This window comes from Pteropus alecto, unplaced genomic scaffold (assembly GCF_000325575.1).
Source record: "Pteropus alecto unplaced genomic scaffold, ASM32557v1 scaffold45, whole genome shotgun sequence".
In the NCBI taxonomy this organism is placed as follows: Eukaryota; Metazoa; Chordata; class Mammalia; order Chiroptera; family Pteropodidae; genus Pteropus; species Pteropus alecto.
Window position 1 is genome coordinate 14,680,251 of NW_006442491.1, and position 6,668 is coordinate 14,686,918.

Consider the following 6,668-nt stretch of genomic DNA (forward strand, 5'->3'; position numbering starts at 1 on the left):
AGGACATATTTAGGAAGGAAAATGAGAGTAGAATTTAATAATTGAATGGATACAGGAGTTAAAGAGATCTGAGAGACAATAAGAAGTTGCAGCTTCGGCGACTGAGTTGTATTAATCAACTGAGTTAGAGAAGATAGAAGGAATGGGTTTGGGACAAGACAGTATTCCAAATTATAGAATACTACGCAGCTGTTAAAATGATAGAACTCGAAAGAACTCAAAGATGCATGTTTAAATGAAAGAAGCAATTTCAGAATAGCATAAATGGCATAATAATAATGAGTAGTTAACATTTATCAAGTGGTCATTGAATGCCAGGCATTGTACAATGAGCTTCATCTGCAACAGCCCTATGAAGCAAGTAATTCTATGATTATCCTCATTTACAGCCAGACAGTCAGACCCAGATACAAAGAGGAGTAACTTGCCCAAGGAAATCCACCTGTAAAGTACCAAGCTAGCATGAACCCAGCTCCGTGGCCTCTCTGCCTCCTATGTCTGCACAGTCCCCACGCTGTGACTTGATCAGGCAAAGATAAGAGGTGGATAAAAACAAATCAAAAGAGAGGCCTGGCAAGATTCTTCTTGTTTGAGGACACCCAGTCACATGCTGTTGTGAACATTCACTTGGGCAGAGAGTGAGCCAAGACATCAGCTGATTGCTTCTGAAAGAAGTGGCATGATCGAGGTTCCCAAAGAAAGAACACCTTGTCTTTTCACATGTGCTATATTAGCCAACCAAGCCTGAAATTTCAGCAAACACCTCTGCTGCAGGCATTGGTGGCTCCTCCTTCTCCCTTCATGTTACCAAACACTGCTCTGGTGGCTTCTGGTAGGGAACAAATAGGTCAATGAATGACATCCAGGTTGTCCTGCAAAGGTGCCTTGAAAACAATAATCTACCATTAATGATATGAAACAAAAGAAATCCTTTTTAAAAAACAAATAGCACATTGATGTGATAGCTACCTTTTCTTTTAAAATCACTTATATTAAATGTGAAATACATTCCAAACTGGGCATTTGAACAAAAAAAGAAAACAAATGGCTACTGAAAGGCAGAATCCTTTTTACTGTAAGTATCTGTGCATGTAAAACACATTATTTGGGATTCAGTGAATTTGTACAGGAAAAAGCAAGTAATAAAGACAGATGAGACCCTTCTTATGGTCTGAAACCACCTATGCTGGCAAGTAAAATACAATGATTATCTTTTGCCCTAAAACTTTCTATGTGGTTCAACTTCCTTCTCCAGAAGTGCATATTTTCCTCTCAAAAGTGCTTTGACTATACAATGTATTCTCTTACGATACTGGAGAGTATAGGATGTCTGGGATTGCAGGCACCAGAAGTCTCTTAGTACATAAAAATCTGCTCACCAAAAGAAGATAGTCTTTCCTCCATTACTCTACAGATTCTTACAGACCTAAAATACAGGTCAATCGGGGTCCACAAAGAAGTGATTTAACTTCATTTACTTTTTTTTTTTTTTTAAATTAAGGCTCTTCCTTCCCAATATTTTACAGGAAAGTTTTCAAGCATTAAGTAGAAAGAATTATCCAATGAACATCCATAAAGCTATGGCCTAGATTTCACAATTAACATTTTATTATGATTTTCCTTATCACATAACTACCCATCTATCCCACTCTCTATTCATCCATCAATTCATCTTATTTTTACACATATTTCCATTTAAATGTCAATATAATAAAAGCTTTTGAGCAGGTGTGTGGCACGACCAATTTGCATTTTCATTGTTAGCTGAGTGAAGCAGGGAACACAGCTGAGAAGCTCCGCAGAAATGTCCAGACATGTGCAGAGTCACGAGTTAGAGAGACTCAGGTTTGAACCCCTGTTGTCACTTTTTAGCTATGTCACCTTGAGTAACTCACTTATCCTGTTTCCCATCTATAAAAATGGGTTGATGACTATGCTTGCTTACCTTATAGAGTTCTCATAAGAATTATATAAAATTAATGCATGTAAACTACTTATTACAGTATGTGTGCTCTGATGGCTGGCTTTTATAAGCGAAAGAATAATAATCAAAAAACAAATTACAAGATCCTGTTTTCCTAGCCTACCTCCAGTACATTTGCCCCTCTATTTCCCATCCAGTAGCCATCTTGCTTCTTTCACCCTTATTCAATATCTTCTATGATCCATAATTTGGTTAATACCCTAAATGTCCTTTCCCTGCCCATTCTGTCTTTTCATCATACCCTTTTGTCAAAACTGCAGACTAGATGAACTCAACTATCTACACACTCCCCATGTGCTGGTCATGAGAGTCACTGAATAGGGTAGAACTGGCTTGCTCTTAATGAATGAGCACCAACCCGGAATAAGCTATCTGGCCAAATGAATCCTGAGATGTCGATCTCATAACTCCCTCTCCCACTCTCCTTGACTCTTTCATGTTTTCTCCAGTCTTCTTCACTTCAGACTTTCCCCATCCCACACCTTCCTCCTCTTTTAATAGAATGTCTCACTTCCTAATCGACAGAGAAAACATAACCCAGCAAAGAGGAACTTCTTCAACTCCCATATCAAGCATAACGAGGCTCCCATATCTGCACACTGTGTCACCTCTCTTCACCTCTCCTTACAACAGGAAGCTGTCCCTCTTCTGGCAAAGACCAACCCCTCCACCTAGGCCTTAGATTCCACTCTCTGGACTTATCTACAAGCCTTCAGCAATGACAATCCCCTCTCTCACTTCTGTTCCACTAGATCTTCACTTAAATTTTTCAACATGCCCAAATTGCTCCCAGTTTTACCAAAAACCAGATGACTAAGGGAATGTCCTTATTTTTCGGCAATGCTCCTCAAGTATATATTGGTAGGAGAATATGATGTCTGCAGCATACTCTCAAATGGTTCTAAAATATGTGTGTGTGTGTGTGTGTGTGTGTGTGTGTACATAAATAAAGAAGAGAAAGTCTTGAGCTAAGCCTCAAGGAAGTCCAATTGGAGATGGAGGATGAGCTGCAGAGCCCATATATTTATATATATTAGCAATATAAAAATTACATTGAAATTAAAAGAACACAAATTCCATTACAATAGCATCAAAAAATAAAATATTTAGAAATATATTTAATAAAAAATGTGTAAAGTATGTACACTGAAAATTACAAAATAAATGTTGAAAGAAACCAAAGATCTAAATGAATGGAAAGATACTCTATGTTCATGGAATAGAATACAATATATTATAATGAAAATACTGTCCAAATTGATCTACAGATCAATGTAATTCTTATCAAAATCTCAGTTGGCTTCTTTTTATTTTTTTGCAAAAATTTGAAAAAAACGGTTTCAAAAAATACATATGGAAATGCAAGAGACCCAGAATAGCCAAAACAATCTTGAAAAAGAACAAAGTTAGAAGACTCATATTTCCAATTTCAAAACTTACTGAAAAGCCATAGTAATCAAAACTGTGTAGTATTGGCAAAAAGTTGGACATATGGGTCAATGGAATAGAATGGAGAGTCCAGATATAAAATTTTATATCTATGCTCAATTGATTTTTTTAATGGAAGTATAGTTGACATATAGTATTATATGAGTTTCAAGTATACAACACAGTGATTCAGTATTTATATACCTTATGAAATAATCACCATAAGTCTAGTAACCATCTGTCACCATACAAAGTTATTACATTATTGACTATATTCCATATGCTTTACATTACATCCTTGTGACTTATTTTATAACACAAAGTTTATATCTCTTAATCTCTTTCACCTATTTTCCCATCCCCCACCTCCCTCTACTTTGGTAACCATCAGTTTGTTCTTTGTTTATGAGTTTGTTTCTGTTTTATTTGTTTTGCCTTTTAGATTCCACATGTAAGTAAAATCATATAGTAATTGTCTTTCTCTTACTTATTTCACTTAATATAATACCCTCTAGGTCCATCCATGTTGCCACAATGGCAAAATTTCATTCTTTTTTATGGCTGAGTAGTATCCCATTCTATATACATACCACATGTTCTTTATCCATTCATCTTTTGATAGAAACTTAGGTTGCTCTCATATCTTGGCAATTGTAAATAATATTGCAATGAACATAGAGTATATCTTTTTTGAATTAGTGTTTTCATTTTCTTCAGATAAATATCCAGAAGTGGAATTGCTGGAGCATATGGTAGTTCTATTTTTAATTTTTTGATGACACTCCATACTGTTTTCCATAGTGGCTGCACCATTTAACATTCCCACCAACAGTGCATGTGAGTTCCCTTTTTTCTACATACTCACCAACACTTGCTATTTAGTGTCTTTTTGGTAATAGTCATTCTGATAGGTTTGAGGTGATATCTCATTGTGGTTTTAATTTGCATTTCTCTGATGATAGTGATGTTGAGCATCTTTTCGTGTGTCTGTTGGCCATTTGTACATCTTCTGTGGAAAATTTTCTATTCATCAATTGATTTACACAAGGTGCTGAGGCAATTCTACGGGGAAAAGACTGTCTTTCAACACTGAAATAACTAGATATCCGCATACAAAAAAGCAAAATGGTACAGGGACTTTGAAAGACAGTTTGGTGGTGTCTCAAAGGTTAAATAGAGTTATACTTTGTCCAGGCAATTCCACTCTTAGGAATATGCTCAAGAAATAAAAACATATGCTCACACAAACCCTACACAAATGTTCATAACAGCTTTATTCATAATAGACAAGTGAAAACAATCCAAATGTCCATCAACTAATGAATGGATGAATAAAATATGGTATATGCACACATGAAATATTTTTCAGCATTAAAGGAATGAAATTCTGATACATGATACAAAGACAAACTTTGAAAACATCATAGTTAATGAAAGAAGCTAGTGTTAAACAAGACAACATGAGATGCTCAACATTGCTAGCTGTTAGGGAGATACAAATCAAAACCACAATGAGATACCACCTCACACCTGTTATAATAGCTATAATCAACAGGACAAGTAATAACAAATGTTGGAGAGGATGCGGAGAAAAAGGAACCCTCCTACACTGCTGGTGGGACTGCAAATTGGTACAGCCACTATGGAAAATAGGATGGAGGTTCCTCAAAAAACAAGGAATTGATCTACCATATGATCCAGCGACCACTCTATTGGGTATTTACCCCAAAGACTTGAAAACTCATATCGAAAGATATTTGCCCACCAATGTTCATAACAGCATTATTCACAGAGACCAGGACAGGGAAGCAACTGAAGTGTCCTACAATAGATTATTGGATAAAGAAGCTGTGGTACATATATACAATGAAATATTACTCAGCCATAAGAGATGAAATACTGTAATTTGAGACAACATGGATAGACCTCAAGATAATCATGCAAGGCAAATAAGCCAGACAGAAAAAGTTGAAAATCACATGATATCACTTATATGTGGGATATAAACCTAAAAGCAACAAATGAACAAGACAAATAAACAGAGACTCATGCACATGGACTATAGACTAGTGGTTACTTACCAGAGAGTAGGATGTGGGGGAAGGGAGGAGGTAGACTGGGTAAAGGGGGTCAAAAATGTGGTGACAGAAAGAAATCTAACTATGGGTGAACACAGTGTAAATATATATTTACCTTATTGTCAAAGTGTACAGCTGAAACGTATTGAATTTTGTTAACCAATGTCAAATGTCACCATAAAAAATAAATAATAAATAAATAAATAAACAAGACAACATGCCCCAATTGGGGCCGTCTCTATCCTAAGCCCCACGTCATTAAACCTTTAAAAAGGTGAATTTTATTGTACGTGAATTACGTCTCAACAAAGCTGTTTTAAAAAAAAATAAAAGAAGCGGCAGCTAAGCTCATCCACACACACTGCCTGCAAATTCTGGGGGTTCCCCAAAGGCAAGGCGGCAGAAGCTGCAGAGATCGCATGTTAGGGTGGAGGAAGGGAAGGGGTGGATGGGCAGGAAACTGAAAGTGTGTCAGAGGAAGCGGCCATAACTTCCCAATTGTGAGAAAATGACCTGAAGCGTTGTGAGAACCCCCTCCCAGCTCCCAATCCCAAGGCATTTCTGAGTGACAGAGACAACCTGCTTCGAAAAGTCACCACTTAACACTCACCGCCCTGAAACAGCAGCACGCCGGAATACGGAAGTGGAGGCGCCATATTTGTTATGGGAAAAGAAGTTCGAAAGGAAGTCACTGGAACCATCTTTGCTAAAGGCGAGCAAGGGCAATAGATGGTAGAGTAGCCATCTTTACTGAGGGCATGCGCCCAGCTATTAAAGCTTTCTGCAGGAACATGGCTGGTTTGAGCAATTTCTAGAGAAGGATTACTGTTAAAATGCGCTTGGTGGATGCTAAAGGTATTTTTAAAATGTTTAAAATGAATGTCTACATTAAAAAAAACATAAAAAGTGAGTAGGAGCCTGAGTGTTCAGGAAATTCAGTTTATATGTCATTCTTTAGTTCCCATTTCCTTTGATATGAACATACAGTGAGGAAGGGGAAGAGTAAGTATTGTGAAAAAGTAAAGAGAGAGAAAGGCCTGCTGGCAGTTCCCAGCCTTTAATCCATTTCTCAGAGCATCTCACACTTATCTTTTTCATATTGTAGCATTGATCATACTTTCCTGTAATTGCCTGTTTTGGGTTTTGGTCACTTGCTCCCGGCACCGGCCCCCACCACC

At 37.1% G+C, this 6,668-nt stretch overlaps 1 protein-coding gene across 1 annotated transcript in view; it reads right to left on the reverse strand.

The window, feature by feature from the left end:
- SHLD1 (shieldin complex subunit 1) overlaps positions 1–6,145 on the reverse strand; it is a 66,091-nt gene extending 59,946 nt beyond the window's left edge. The window contains exon 1 of the mRNA XM_015597272.2: positions 6,101–6,145. The gene's annotated coding sequence lies outside the window, so the exon portion shown is untranslated. The remainder of the gene's footprint in view (positions 1–6,100) is intronic.
- Positions 6,146–6,668: the final 523 nt, after the last annotated feature.